The following is a 15672-nucleotide window of genomic DNA, read 5'->3' on the forward strand; positions in this document are numbered from 1 at the left end:
TCTAGAGGAGGAACTAAAACGGGAAGTTAGATCACTTGCCGGAAGACCAGTAGTTAGTAAATGACTGAGCCAGGAAGTTCCTGTAAGTTCATTTCAAAAATTGGATTAGCTTAAAATTTGTGTACCAACTTTATGTAATGAAAAGTTTCCCTCCTGTCTCTGCCGCCCAGCAGTGTCCCCTGCCCTCAAGGCTGCCAGAACAAATCAGTTTCTTATACATAGTTCCAGAGATATTCCCCGCGTATACATTCTAATATGTACATATTCTTTTGTCTACTCCTTTTATCGCAAACGGTAACGTACTATTGTTCTGCACTTTGCTTTTACTTAACAAATATTTTGAATGCTAGTTCTCAATCTCCCTCTCTCTGTCTCTCTGTCTTTGGAACTGGATTTGTAAAGTCCTGGACTCTTAGTAGACCCATCCCAGAATGGCTGCCTTTGGTTAGGGTGGGGGTGGGAGGGCCATGGGACGTGAAAGCTAGAAGAGACTTAGATCCTGCAGGCAGCCTCCTCCATCGACAGGTGAGTACCCCGAAACCCAGAGTGGGATGACCCAATACGACCACCACTGCTGGCACAACTCAGGAACCTTCTAGAACAGGACCCAGGGTAAGTGTCCACTGCACAGGGAGGCCCAGGCCCAGAGGTGGTGGCAGTCAGCGCAGGGTACCCCAGACCGATGTCCTGGGCTGTAGTACACTGGAGGAAATTCCTGGCCTGACCCTGATTTCTGTTAACCAGAGAGAAACCTGGGTACACGCCCTTCATTCTACACGTAGGGCCTGTGCTTTAAGTTCAGAAACACTGGTTCCCCAAGCCTCTGTTCCAGACTCTCCCTCTTTCTTGGACTTGCCTCCATGCAGGTGAAAGCACTGTACTGTAATCCCAGAGAGTCCCAGAGAGTTGGCTGGGTGACCAAGCAGATCTGTGGATGATGATTTAAGGATTCACTTCACGCTCTGGGTTCTGTCCTCCAAATTTCCCCCATTTACATTGTAAAAATTGTTATGCTTGAAGGGAACTTCTACAGCATAAAATACAAACAAGATTTAAAGTAATCCCTCTTCCTGGAGTAGAGAGAACTACATTTAGGGGGACCCCATTATATGCATTTTACCATGAGGCTGGAAGATTAAAGTACAAGGTTTCCCATTTTTGGAATCCTGGAGGTAGTCTAGGGTCTGAGGAATAGACTAGCTACCATTTCTGCACTTAGGGGTCATTTATTTAACTTGGAGGTTAGGTATGGCCTAGGGTTCCGTGGTTCCCAGACTTGCACTTGATAGATGAACAAAACTTCACCAAAAAAAATTTGAGGACCAATAAAAAGCTGGTGACTTTGTATTTTTCTAAATAAGAATATGTAGATAGATATAGATATAGAAATACCAGTTGCTATGAGTGTTGTTTCACAAAGAAAGGACATTTTAATAACAAAAAGTTAGATAATCTTAGAATAAAGACTCTCCGTCAAGGAATACTTTCTACTCATTATATAGTCTTTATGCTCCCTCCGACCAGCAAACACTTCTTCAAGGACCTTCAGCGGTCCCTGATTTAGGAGTTAATGGACCTGATGGTGTTAAGTGCGCACTCTTAACCAAAGATGTTTCCTGTCTCCCTGAATTATGCTTCAGTTGTTCTTCCTTCCTTCCTTCCCTCGCCCCTCCCTCCCTTCTTTCCTCCCTCCCTCCCTTCCTTCCTGCTTTCCTTCCTTCCTCCTTTCCCTTCCTCTCATCCTTTACAGAATTTATTGAGCATATACTATGTTGTAGTCACCTTTCTGCCATTTTTTCTTCTATAGCACATGTTTCTAGAATGTCAAAGAGCTCGTGCACAACTGATAAATATGGTGGTGATGTGGTTATAGAGTGCAAGTTGAGTCAGTTTATATAACATTTTTCCTAGTAAGGAGAGCTGGAATAGTGGGAGCAGAAGGATAGCCTCCACCAAGAAAGGGAAAAGACCTCAATTTGGCTTCAGCAGAGGCAAGAGCCCTTCCAGTTCTATTGGTTAGTTAGCTAGTTTGTTTCTTTTTAACTATTGCCATTTATTTATTTATTTATTTATTTATTTATTTATTTATTTATTTTAAGGAGGGTGCAGCTCACAGTGGCCCATGCAGGGATCGAACCAGCAACCTTGGTGTTATCAGCACCATGCTCTAACCAACTGAGCTAACCAGGCACCCCTCTTCCAGTTCTATTTTAAGAAAAATTTTAAAGCGTGCCTGCACCTGGGGTTTGGTCCCCAGAGAGACTCACTCCCAGGAAGCAGGTTGCACTTCCTGCTCTGCCCACCTGGCTTGGACACCACTTCCACCTGCACTGTCTCATCACCTGCAGGCGACACTATCGCTCTGTAGATTTGTGTGGCCTTTAACTTCCCCGCAGCCCACCTCGAAATGTCGAGCTCCATGCCTGGGCTATCTAGGTTTTCTCCTGAGCCAACCCTTTTGGAAGGGTTCTTTTACCAAATTGCATACATTTTGAAGGCCTACCCAATCCTATTGTTTTCAGCCTGTTATGTTCAGTGTGCAATTTTTTAGAAAGCAAAGTTTTTTCAGGAATGCTCATATTATGTTACAGCACAAAAACTATGCTAAACGAATACTGCTTATCTTGAACTAAGCTATAGCACAACTATACTCACAGGATACTAAGTGGCAGTCAAAATAAAAAATGTAGAGTTATGTGGAAAAATCTTACTGCAGCGTAAGTGAAAAAGAGCAAGTTGCAGAACAATATATACAGTATGATATTATTCATGGGAGTGGGGGTGGGGGGAATAATCTTCAAAACAGCACCTTTTATTTGCTAGACTACACATATTCCACGTTGATAAGTTAGAGGAAAATCTCGTCACTGCGTCTGTCTCAGCAGAATGGGGAGGAGGACACCAGCAACACTGTCCTTACACCCAGGCCAATGGGACCCCGCTCTGGCCCCCTCCAGACCCTTCCCTCCCGCCAAGGAGACCTCAGTTTTACCGCACTTTCCATTCCAGACCACACTCAGGAACTTGGGACCCAGAATTCTCTTCCTAAGAATCCTGAGCCCATATCAAGACCTGTGTGGATCGTTTTCTAGATCCTTTTCTGGAGCCTTTTCTGGATCCAGTCTCCCAAAGGCTGCTGCCTTTGTGTCCACGCTTAGACCCAAAGGAGCCAGGGCTGGGAAGAGGAGGAGGAAAGCAAGAGGCCTCCAATGGTGCTCCCGCCCTGCCCACGAATGTCAGAGACAGGCCTGAGACCAGGAGGCAGAGTAGGTTCTGTCTGGTTCTACAGGCATTTATCTGTAAGAGTCAAGCTTTACAGGGAGAATTATTTTTGCATTGCTTATGTACTTAACAGTTAATTAAAACATGATGAAAATAATTTAAATACTCCCTATTCATCCAGAGATTGGAACTAACAGAATCTTTAATGATGAATCTTGATTATGGCTCCTGGGGCCGAAGAGGGGAAGGGGAAGGGGGGCGGGAATGAAGACATAAAGGGGAACAGAACTCTGATTATTCTGAGGGACAGGTGTCAATTACTTCCTAATTTTAAAGAAAGAAAGTATACTTTGATGGCTGTAAAGGCTATGAGGGCGAGGGCAGAATTCCCCAGAAGCAAAGGCCACATGCTGCTTCCATCCACAGCTTCAAATCCAGCACATGGCTGCCCTGAGGGAAGGACCCAGGAAGCAGACCTAAGCAGGCGCTGGATCACAGTGTCAGTGCAGATGGTCAAAACTATCTTTCAGAAGGGACACACTGGGGATTTCCTGGGGGTGGAGTCCTGGGCAAGTTCCCTGGGCTATTCTGAGGTGACCCAAGCGCCCCCACACCTGATTCCTGGAAGCCTGCCTGGGCTTATCAGAAAATTGCTATCTTGTCTTCAGTTATATGCAACAAAACAAGGGGGTGGGGGAGGAGGAAGGAAGCCACCTGGTACTGAGCGGAAAGAGCCAGAACCAGGAAGTAGGAGGCCAACCACCTGAGGGTGTGATGTTGGGCCATCCACAGAACCCTGGGTTCTGCTGGCCCCCCTCTCACGTGTAAAATCGGGATATAGTTCATCTCTGGGTAACTTCAAAAGTCTGTGGAGAAAATTATGTAAGATAATGACTATGAAAGTAACTTGCAAACCAGTAAGTACCATGAAAATATAAGGGTTCATTCCAGATACACCTCAAATGTCACCTCCTCCAGGAAGCCTACTCTGGCTCTCTAGTCTAGTTTAGGGGTTTTTGTTTTTAGATCTCTCTAGATCACTGTGTGAACTTCAGTTTAACACTTGATGCACACTATTATATTGATGTACTTGGAGGACAAAATCTTACTCGCTTTTCCATCCCCAGCTTTTATCACCATGTTGGACATGTAGTAGGCACTCCATAATTGCCTTAAAAGGACTATGTAAGTGAATAAATAGCTACGAGCCTCTGCCTCCATCCCTTCACTCTACCTGATGTGGAATACCCATGACTCATCCTTGCCATGAGCCCAGGGGTGTTCTGACAATTACAAGATGCTTCCTCTGGACTCACTCTGTTTCTTTTTGTCCCCCCACATATGTTCTTCATGTGTACCCCCAAGATCTAGACTCTAACCTCCTAGATGTCAGGAACCTTGTCCAGTAATAAATAGTAAAAAACAAAACAATACATGATAATGTTAATTCAGCTGTAACTAAAAAACAAAGCACTCGGTAGGGGAAAGTAAATCCCCTTGAATTTAAACACACGCACACACACACACATGCACACATACTCAATCACATATACACACCTACACACATCACATATGTGTGCACGTGCACACACATCCATATAGATGCACACATACTCAGACACACATGTGCATGCACACACATACACACAGATGCACACATACTCATCACATATACACACATACACATATCACATATGTGTGTTCAGGCACGCACACACACACACACACACAGCGCGCCAGTGCCGTGAAGTCTGAGGGCATAGGATTTGGTTTTCAAGCCTCGGAGTCCAGGCTGAACTCATTCTGTGACACGCCCTGCAGATTTGTCCTGTTGAGTCTCTGCAAGAGGGGAGTCTTTCAAGGCTTTTGAGAAAACTGGAGCCGCAGTGTGCCCAGGCGCCCCTCAAACCCGAGAGAGACGACTTGTCTCCTGGCTGGGCACAGCATCAACCCTTAGGGTCAACTAAGGTGAGGAAGGTGACTGAGGAAGGAGGAGCAGAACGCTCCGTGGAGGAGGGGTGGTTTGGGGTGACATGAGCTTCCTAAAGAGGAGGGGCACAGCAGTGAAGAAAGGCTACACAGGCAGAGCCAGGCGGGGGGGAGAGCCTTGGAGCACTTTGGGGGTGATTCTCTTTCAAAAGAGCTCCTGGAGGTCTAGAGTGGGCAGCTGCAGATAGTGGGTAGTGTTGCAGACAAGGAATCTTAGGGGGAGCTGAATGGATTCTTGGAGGAGGGACATTCGACTGAGTCATTGGTGCCACACTGCTGGCAAAGACTCCATTAAACATTGAGAGATGCTTGGGGACAGATGTTGCTCATGGTCCCTGCCCGCTGGGAGCAGACTGTCTTTGTGATCTCTCTCCGCTGAGACACGGGTGTTTACCGGGTGACGTAGCGACCATTTTGCTTGCATTCTTTGGTGCCTTAATAAGCACTTATTAGAAGCACAGTGGACTAGACAAGGAGAGGCTGGAACTGTACTCCTCAGGCAAGCTGTTGAAGATTGCTTGGTTTCCTCCCTGCAAAATGGGGCAAACACCGTCCTTCCTGTTTCACAGGGCTATTTTGAAAATGAAATGGAGGTGAGGAGCTTTGGCTCAAGGTACCTGAGGAGGTCTGGGCGGTGTGGGTTACCTGCAGGGGCCCAGCCTTGGTGCTGCTTTCATCGAGGTCTCTTCCTTACCATATCCCCCCGAGTGGGGACAGAAACGGGTACTCCAGGCCATCTGATTCCCTCACCAAATCCCACCCTCAATCGCCCCCAGCTTCTGTTGTCAAGAAAAGGTCTGGGGTGTAGAAGGAATTTTACAGAGGAAACGTAGTGGAGTGAGCAGGAACTTGGAGTCAGCAATACCTGCGTTCAAATCCTACTTATCAGCTTTGTGATCGGGACAAATTACTTACTCTCTCTGTGCCTCAGTTGTCTCAGTATAAAATGGAAGGAAATGTGCCTGGTTCCTAGAGTTGAAGAAAGAATCAAATCAGGCAGTGTACATAACATCCCTGACCCGCTATGTGGTGGGCACTCAATAGACACGCGTTGTCTTCAGTAACCTCCCAGGTCTTCTCTGTGCATCCAGCCCCTATTTGCATCATAGGTTCTCCCTGGGGAGAGCCACCCCAGCTCAGAATGAAGCGGGATGAAAAGCATAGACTCAGTTCTCACAGACAAAAAGCCCTTGGGCCCCAAACACCTAAAACAAATCTCAAAAAGAGCTTCAGCATTCCTGCCCCTGTACTGCCTTTTTAATCCTCTCTCCTTCCTCTACCACAGCTTCCACTGTCACAGGCTACAGTACCTGGGAAGACAAGAGGAAGGGGAGGATGCCACCCCCTCTCAGCCCCAGGCTGAGGCCCAGCGCCACGTCTCTCTGCTGTCTCTGGCCACATCTTTAGTTTCCTATGGCTCCCTGGTCCTCTCTCTACAGCTCTTCCTTGTGTGTCCTCGATGCCTCAGAGGGTGAATGGGCTGACATTTGAGCATGTTACCAAGCACTTGTACAGAAGGTGCTGTCTCAGGCAAACAATCCATGACCTGGAGGAAAATGAAATTTAGGGTGAATCCAGTGAGTCAGAGAATGATGAAGGTCCATAAACAGGCAGGGAAATACATGCAACAGATCACACACATACATGTACATACATACATACATGCACACACGTTTGTGCACACACATACATGAACCACCCATCACCTGTATGACTTATATAATATTAACACATAATTTAAAAGAAAAAGCAGAATGAAAGAATGATTGCTAATGTGCAATAACATGTATGAGTCTCAGAAAAAAACGTTTGAACCAGTGAAGTCAGATGCAAAAGACGATATTTTCTTCATGATTCAACTTATGTCCAGTTCAAAACAGGCAAAGTGCATCTGTGTTGTTAAAAGTCGCCATGGCTGTCACTAGCACCTCCAATAGCAATTGGGCAGAAGGTGGCTTTTGTGGGTCGTCAGCAACACGGTTACCTAGAGATGTGCACGTTGTAAAAATTAAGCACACTTACCAACTATATGCTTATTATACACTTATTATATTAACTACATATATAAACATATATAAACATAAACATAGATACACACATTTGTATTGAGAGCTCTACACTTATGATTTGGACACTTTTCTGTATACATATAGTATACTTCTACAAAAAGTAGTTGTGTTAAGAGAATGGAAGGACAAGCCATAGTCTAGGAGAAAATCTTTGCAAAACACGTATCTCTGCTAATAGACCAGTGTTTAAAATTATACAAAGAACTCTTAGAACTCAACAATAAGCAAACAACCAAATTAAAAAATGGGCAAAGGATCTGAACAGACACACCACCAAAGAAGACATACAGATGACAAATAAGCCTATGAAAAGATGCTCACATCATATGTCACGGAATTGCATCTTAAAACAGCAGCGAGGTACCACTGCACACCTACTGGAATGGCTGAAGTCCAAAGCATTGAACACATCAACTCCGGATGAGAATGTGGAGCAACAGGAACTCTCATTTATTGCTGTTAGGTATGCAAAATGGTCCGGCCGCTTTGGAAGATAGTCGGGCAGTATCTTACAGAACTGAATACCCATGCCTTAAGATCCACCAATCCTACTTCTTGATATTTGATACCCAAATGAGTTGAAAATTTATTTGCACAGAAAAACCTGCACACAAAGGTTTCTAGCAACTTTATTCATAATTGCCCACAGTAGGACGCAACCAATCTGTCCCTCAATGAGTGAATGGATAAGCAAACCATGGCATATAGAGTATGATGCAGTGCTGAAAAGGAATGAGTTTCCAAGCCGTGAAAAGACATGGAGGAACCTTAAAAGTATACTGTTAAGTGAAAGGAGCCGATCTGAAAAAGGCTACAAACACTGTATCATTCCAACCGTGTGACATTCTGGAAAAGGCGAACCATGGAGACAGGGAAAAGGTCAGTGGTTGCCAGTGATGAGGGGGAAGGAGGGATGAATGGGGGAGCACAGGGGACGCTGAGGGCAGTGACATTATTCTCTATGACACTGTAATGGCAGATACATGCCATTATGCGTTTGTCCAAACCCACAGAATGAACAACACAAAGAGTGAACCCTAATGTAAACTATGGACTTTAGTTAATAATGTACCAGTATTGGCTTATCAATGATAAGACATGTCCCACAACATGTTCATAACAGGGGACATGGGGGGGGAATACATGGGAGCATGCTATACTTTTCCATCAATTTTTCTGTAAAACGTAAAATTGCTTCAAAAAGTCCATTAATTGGAAAAGTAGTTATATCACCTTGGGTAGTGCTTAAGCTTTCTAAACGTTGATTTCAGTTTCCTTATATATGAAATGAGAGTTTAAGAAGGTGACTCCAAGTGTCCCTGGGGAGGGAAGCTGAAAAGGCAAATAAACCTATTTCCCTGTCCTTTCCACCAGTACCCTCAGTCCCCCAAGAAGGCATTAGTATCTGTATCCACACAAACACAGGTGTTTGAACAAACATTATTTGAATGCCTCCTATGACATCAGCATTATAATAGGTGTTAGAAAGAATGCCTGGGTCTGCGGGGCTTCCTGGGAGCAGAGGTGTCCAGCGCTAAAACGTCAGACCCAGGCAACCAGGTTGGTTGGAGATAAACACGTCAGGAGCCAAGATGTAACATAAGCGCTGCGATCTAAGTTCATCGACAACGCTGAGAAGCTTTGATAAAGGAAACTAGTTTTCACAGAGGAGAAGGCATCTGCAGTGAAGTCCTGAGAAGCCAGCAGGAGCGCTCTATCAACCGCAGGAGAGAAGGAAGAGGGACAAGGATGTTTCACATCCAGGGGACAGCTAGTGTGGATATCACAATTCGTAGGTGCTGCAAGGTCTATGAGGCCTCCTGGGCAGTCCATCAACAGGCTAGTTGAGCCCCCCCCCCCAGGAAACTCGACCCAGAACTGAGCCCCCCAGGCTTCCCTGCTCCTCCACTCAGCAGAATGCTGCTGAAGAAAACCACACGGTACAGAAACTGGCGCTATTTTAGATTCATAGTCTCCAACCTCAGCTTGGCCCTTCGCGGCTGCTTGGAAATCATTTCTCATTTCTCAGTTTTCTTTACCCCTTTCTCCACAATAGCTTTTTCACACTGTTGCTAAACCGCCTCTAACCCATCTCACTACCTCCCCAGACATTCTCAGCAGATGGCAACCTTCCCCCGTCCACCTGCAGCCTCACCGACTCCTCCCTTGCATCCCATCACACTGGAAGGCATGACCCACTTCTGTCCCACAGGACCCCTCTACCCCTGCCCTTGTCCCTGCCACGTCTTCAGCACCACGGATGCCTGACGTCTTCTTAAACAGCCCTCCTGTCTGGCAGACTGAGGCAGCGTTCCCTTTCTTTCATGTGTCCCTTTTGGCCCTTCTGCTCCTTTACTTTTGCTGCCTCCTTTCCTTTACCCATCCGCAAATGTTTCCATTCCTGGAGCGTCTCACCTCTTCCCCATTACTTCTTTCCCTACTCCCTGGGCTGGGTGATGTCAGCTGCTTCCCTGGCCTTGCTTATCTACATGCTGAAGATTCCCAAATATACATACCTCTGAGCATTTCTCTTCTCTGAGCATCAGAAGGACTAGCTTTCTCCGTCCTGAGCATCCTCACCTTGATGTCCCATGGGAACCTGTTGAGGTGCCTTTCCTATGTAACCCCCGTTTCTCAGCATCCACTCCCCCTTCCCCCAAATGGAAGCAATATATCCAGGCAGCCTTATTTGTACCACAGAACCCTGACATAACCCCATTCTGCCCCCCAGGCACAGTATGAGACTGTCACACCTGATTGGAGCAGACATAGAAATCTGATTCTCTCTTTGGAAAAACTGAGTTTAGAGATATAGTGATTAAAATCAGAAGATGGAGACACTTGTTCTTAGCATGGCTGCTAGCCGTGGCTGTTTCATCTTCTTTCCCCTCTGAAACCATATTCCTTCTCCAGTTGCCTAAGCCAGAAGTTTAGAAATTGTGTTTTTCATTCTTTCCCTCACTATGCATATGCAATCCATCACTAAAACAGCCTCCCAACGGGCTCTTGCCTCCAAGCTGTGCCCCAGTCATTCTCCATATGTAGCCAGAACATTCCTTCTACAATAGAAAGCTCACTGGGTCGTTCTCTGACAGCACACACCCTCTGTCCTGACACGCAAGACCCTTTGTGACCCTATATGCCTTCATGCCTGTTCAGCCTCATTTCTTGCTGTCCTTTTCCTCACCCTGAACCCTGCAGCCAGAGGTGCAGTTCCCCAAATTCTCTGCTCTCTGTCACCTGTGGACTTTTGCACTTGCTTTTTTTTCCCCCCTGCCTGGAACATTCTTTCTCCACCCATTTTTGGATGTTCAATTCTTGAGCAACCTTCAGTTGTGTCCTTAACTGTCACTTCCTTGGGAGAACCTCTCCCATTGTTGCCAGTCTGGATTCGTTACCCTCTAAAGGACCCACCAGCATCCCTCCTTCACTCTGTCTCATCACCTGCCACACTGTTCGAGTTCCCTCTGAATTGGTCTGACTCCAAACTAAACACAGCCAAACCAAGATGTGCAGGCACTGCCTAATAATGCAGTGCCCCTCAAACCAGCGTTTTTGAAATATTTGTTCAATACTCTTTGACCCAGCAGGGAAGCGTTCAGAAACCTAAACTATAAACGTGCTCATACATATAAAGATTAACATTTGCACAATCCACTGCAATGTTGTTTGTAAGAGCAAAAAGTTAGAAATTATATGTCCATCTATAGGGAACTGGTAACTAAATTGTAATATACCCATCCAGTAGAATATCATACAGATGATGGAAAGAACGAGTGTCTCTGTATTGGTGAAGACCCATATCCAAGTTATAATGTCAAGGCAAAGAGAGAAAAGTGCAGAGCACCAGGTATTGTCTGGGTCTGCCTCTACTTGCGGAGGTATTTGCGTGTTCCCTCTACTACCTAGGGAAAATAACAGTTAACACTGAGCACTAACCCCATGTCAGGCACAGAACAACGTACAGATTTCCCCTGCTGTTGGAAAGTAGACGTTCCTATGAAAACTTTCAGAAGACAAAATGGCGTAAAGTGAAGAAGCAATCACCATTCATTTATAAGCAGAAAATTTTGAGCATTCCCAGATGCCCCAAATAATCTACCAAATCACACATAAAACCTAAAATCACACTAACATACAGCAAAAGCAGTGCCACTCACTGCTTGGGGTATGCTCTGCCTCTTATAATGGCTGCAAAGTAAATGCTCAATGCTGTTTGCACTCTTAGCTTTTTTTCCGTAAAAGCAAAAATCCTCTTCGGATTTCTTTCCGTTAGTGAATACAGGTACAGCATGTCCTTGAATAACGCCATTTCTTTCAACGTCATTTCATTATGACGTTGATGAGGAAAAAAAATCAATTCCCTGCTGAGGCCACCCTCTGTGTGGAGTCTGCACGTTCTCCCTACATCTGTGGGACTCTGGTTTCCTCCCACACCCCAAAGATGTGAATGTGGGGTTAATTGGTGTGTCTACACTGTCCCAGTCTGAGTGAGTGAGTGTATATGTGTGTGAGTGTGTGTGTGCGTGCAAGTGAGTGTGTGTGTGAGTGAGTGTGTGTGTGCGTGCGTGCGAGTGTGTGTGCGCGTGAGTGAGTCCGTGCGTGTGAGTGAGTGTGTGTGTGCTGAGTGTGTGTGAGTGCGAGTGAGTGAGTGAGTGTGTGTGTGCGTGCATACGTGTGCTCATCCTATGATAGAAAGGCATCCTATCCAGGATGGGTGCCCGCTTTGTGCCCTGAGCTGCCAGGATAGGCTCCTGCCACCTGAAACCCTGAACTGGAATACGTGGGTTGGAAAATAATGATCTTGTTTTTATTAATCTTCCTTAAATATCTGTATAGCTCACATTTATTTTAATGTTTAATATTAGAAATGTTTTGGGTATTTATCTGGAAGTTTGGTGATGTTTTTGCGTAGGAACTTAACTCTTGCTCATACCAATTAACCTGTGGTAGAACTGGTTTCCTGACATGCCCTTTCTGTTAAAGTCACAGTTGCCAGGAAGGTATGGATGATGTTAAGTGAAGACTTGCTGTACTAATGAAGGTCTTTCATACACGTGAAGTGGCGTGATGCCAACTTTCAAAAAGCAGGGGATACCTGAATTTTACATTTAATTCTCACAACACTATAGGTAGATATATTACTTTCTCCACATTTCAAATACAATTTAGAATGGGACATAGACGTGAGAATGATATTTCTGCCTCTAATACAGCCAGAATGGGTTTGGCATTAACTTCATTAAAGAACAATTCTGATCCATTTCAAAGCATGCTGAGGGAGAAAAAAAATCACACGCACACACAAAATTTACACATTGGACACCTTTATAGGATATCCAAAAAAAAAACAAAGCCACACACAAACTGTTTATAAATGTTGCCTTAAGGAGGATTTGAGAGCCCCCAATAAATTATAGCCCCTCATCCCTAAGTCAGTACCAATTGAAAAGTAGGCAGAAGATCAAAATATCATCTAGTCAATTCCTTGGAGACTTGGCTTTAGATCCTTTATACAAGTGGGTTTGCTTATATCCCCCCTCAATTTGAGGGGCTTGTCCACAGAAGGCTGACTGTTGCAGCCTTCCCCCACCCATGCATGCCCTGCCGCCCCCTGCAGGGGCTGCTCAGGTGAAACAGCAGGAGCAGAGCAGAGTAAATACTCTTGCTGGCCAGCAAAGGCAAGAGAGAGGGAAGAGCAGGGCGCTGTGCTCAGTTTCTTCACTAAGTCCCTCACAGATGTGGGTGCGGGATGGAGAAGGACAAGAGTGTTAGAGTGATGGACATTCCTCCAAATGGAAACACAGAGAGTTGGGAAAATGTGTTCCCAGATAACATTCCCAACTCTTTGCTTCCTGAACTCACTGAACTTGCCCACCGAACTTATGGTTGTTAGAAATGCGTGTCCCCCTGGGTCTGGGAAGACTTGATCCCACCATCATGAGGAATTTGCCCCATTCCCCGCTACTGCTCCTTTAGGTCACCTCCTAGAACAACAGTTGGGCACAGTAGGTTTGGTTAACAGAAGGTCAGGAACAAAACAGAACAAGACATTTAAATTTACTCAAAGGCCACTGAGTAGGTAAACTGGAAAATTAATCCCCGATTCCATTTCCCATCTTAAATTATAAGATGCCATGTAGTGCAATATAGCTCATCAGAGTTACTGCACAAGTAAACGACAATATAAAAACACTCCAAGGGTACAATGCCAACATAGGTGCTCCAAATTTAAATATGAGTTCATTCATTCTCATTGTCAATTTCTCTGGGGGCACATCACAGTCCAATCTGTAAATCCTTTTACAAGGAAAGTTCTAAGAAACTAAAATCTAAAATCAAATAAAGTTCAAAATCTGGTTTTCAAGTGAAACTGAAGTTTTAATAAATTGAAGTGCCTCCCAATTTCTGATTCTGCTCAGTCTCAGCTGGAGGAGATCTGAGCATCTGCGTGGAGTTGGGGCTCCTTCAGCGGCCACTGCCTGGGCTGTCGGTAATGAGTGTGGTTCCTTCAGCAGCTCAGAAGCGACGGTGACAAAGTCTCTCACGAGCCCCATCTTAAAAGCATCCAAATAGCTAACATATTGAACCCAACAGATTCCCCAGCTCTTGGAGAAGTTGCCACAAGCAAAAGTATAATACCTTCCACGGGCCCTGGAGATGATGCTACAAAGACCATGGGAGAGATCCAGGGGGTGTGAGAAAAGGAAGACGTGGACCAAGACAATCTTTCCCATCTGCCAGGATGCCAGTCAGGCAATGCTAGACTGGGGTCTGGAGTCCACTTAAGCTCAACAGGGTCCAATCTCCCCTTGAGAGGTTCCTTTTGCCACTATGCAAGTGTCATGTGGGGTGGCAGGCACTGTGCATGCTGTCTCCTCTCCGAGACAGCAGCATTTGAAGCTTCCCTGTCTTCCTGCTAAGTTTAGCACTTTACAATAATGGCAGCTCCAGTCACCAGGTCTTCTTACTTGAGGTACCTTCGTTTCCCATCTAGAATAGTCTAAACCTCTTGATGTCCATTTCTTTTTGGGTTCCAGTGCCTCCTGGAGTGTAAGCACCTCCACTGTCTTTTGTGGGCAGACGTTTTTGGTAGCATCCTACAGTAGCCCTGCTGTGGAGTTGCTGAGACCTGTGAAACTTGTCTCCCAATGAAGATTTTCCCTCCTTCCTGATTTGTCCCAACTGGAGGCTCAGCTTGGCAGAACCCTGAACAAAAGCTGTACTGATGCTCCTGCTCTACATATGCTTCTCAAGACACTCTTCTTCATAGATTTTTAAAAAACGTTCAGCCCTTTGAATATCATTGATTTCTGTCCTATAAAGATAAGAAGTGCTTTCTTCCTCTTGACTGTCCTTCACGTCTTTCAGGAAGGCTCACTTGGCATCAGTTTAGCCTGTTTTTTAAGTTGGCCCCTTTATTTCATATAAAGTCAGCCCTTTCTTTTGTTTTGCAATAATTGCTTTCTGAATGTAATCCTCCCATTTTTTTCCTTATAGGATTTCCCATGAGAGATAGAAAATTATTAATTCTGGTCTTGCTACAATCAACCACTTTTGGGGAAAATCTCGCACACCTTGACCTTACTGAGTTGGAAAATCCCACTCAGAGGTCTTCTCCCATCAGTCCAGCTTTTACTCCAGCCTGGGCTTGTTCTGTGTTTGTCCTGCCTGGCTGCACTTTCATATATCTCATCTCCCCTGCACTTTCCCTTAGAGACCAAATTCCGTGAATTTCTCAGGTATTCCTTTAGGCACAGGCATTTCCTGGGTCACGATTAAGTTCACGTAATGACTCTTTGAGTATTGTACACTGATCTTTCTGGTCTTTTACTGTAAGTCTGTCCACATTTTTGTAACCACTTTTGCTATCTGTTCCATCCTCAGAAAGGCAGTTGCCAATTGTTCTCCCAATGCAATCCTGCTCCACAGTCCTGCCGGCAGATCTGAGGACAGACACTTCTCACATTTTCCTGGACCCTGGCTGCCCCTGTGAACGTCATTCCAGTCTGCTTTTTGTAAAATTTGTCTTCTCTTCTTCTGTTGGATTCCACTTCTGTTGGAATCCAAACACTGTTTCTGTTATAGACTTATCTAAAGTGTGTCCATCATTTCGATTTCCCCCTTTAAAAACAATTAACCCTGGATTTTCAATCATATAGATCCAGTTCTCTACCACAAACTTGGAAGATAACATTCTCTTTATGATAAACACTTCATTCCTTTTCATTTTTTTCTTAATAAAATCTGCCACAACAGGGATCTCTGACATTTAGAGCCATAGTCAGAGTTTATGTAAGTAACAAATCCAGCACCACTTTGAAATCACAGGGTGGTGGTTTCTCTTGAACTTGTGGACAAGTTACAGGAATCAAAAGTTAGTTCTCTCTCT

The sequence above is a fragment of the Rhinolophus sinicus genome, linkage group LG02, assembly GCF_036562045.2.
Source record: "Rhinolophus sinicus isolate RSC01 linkage group LG02, ASM3656204v1, whole genome shotgun sequence".
Classification (NCBI taxonomy): Eukaryota; Metazoa; Chordata; class Mammalia; order Chiroptera; family Rhinolophidae; genus Rhinolophus; species Rhinolophus sinicus.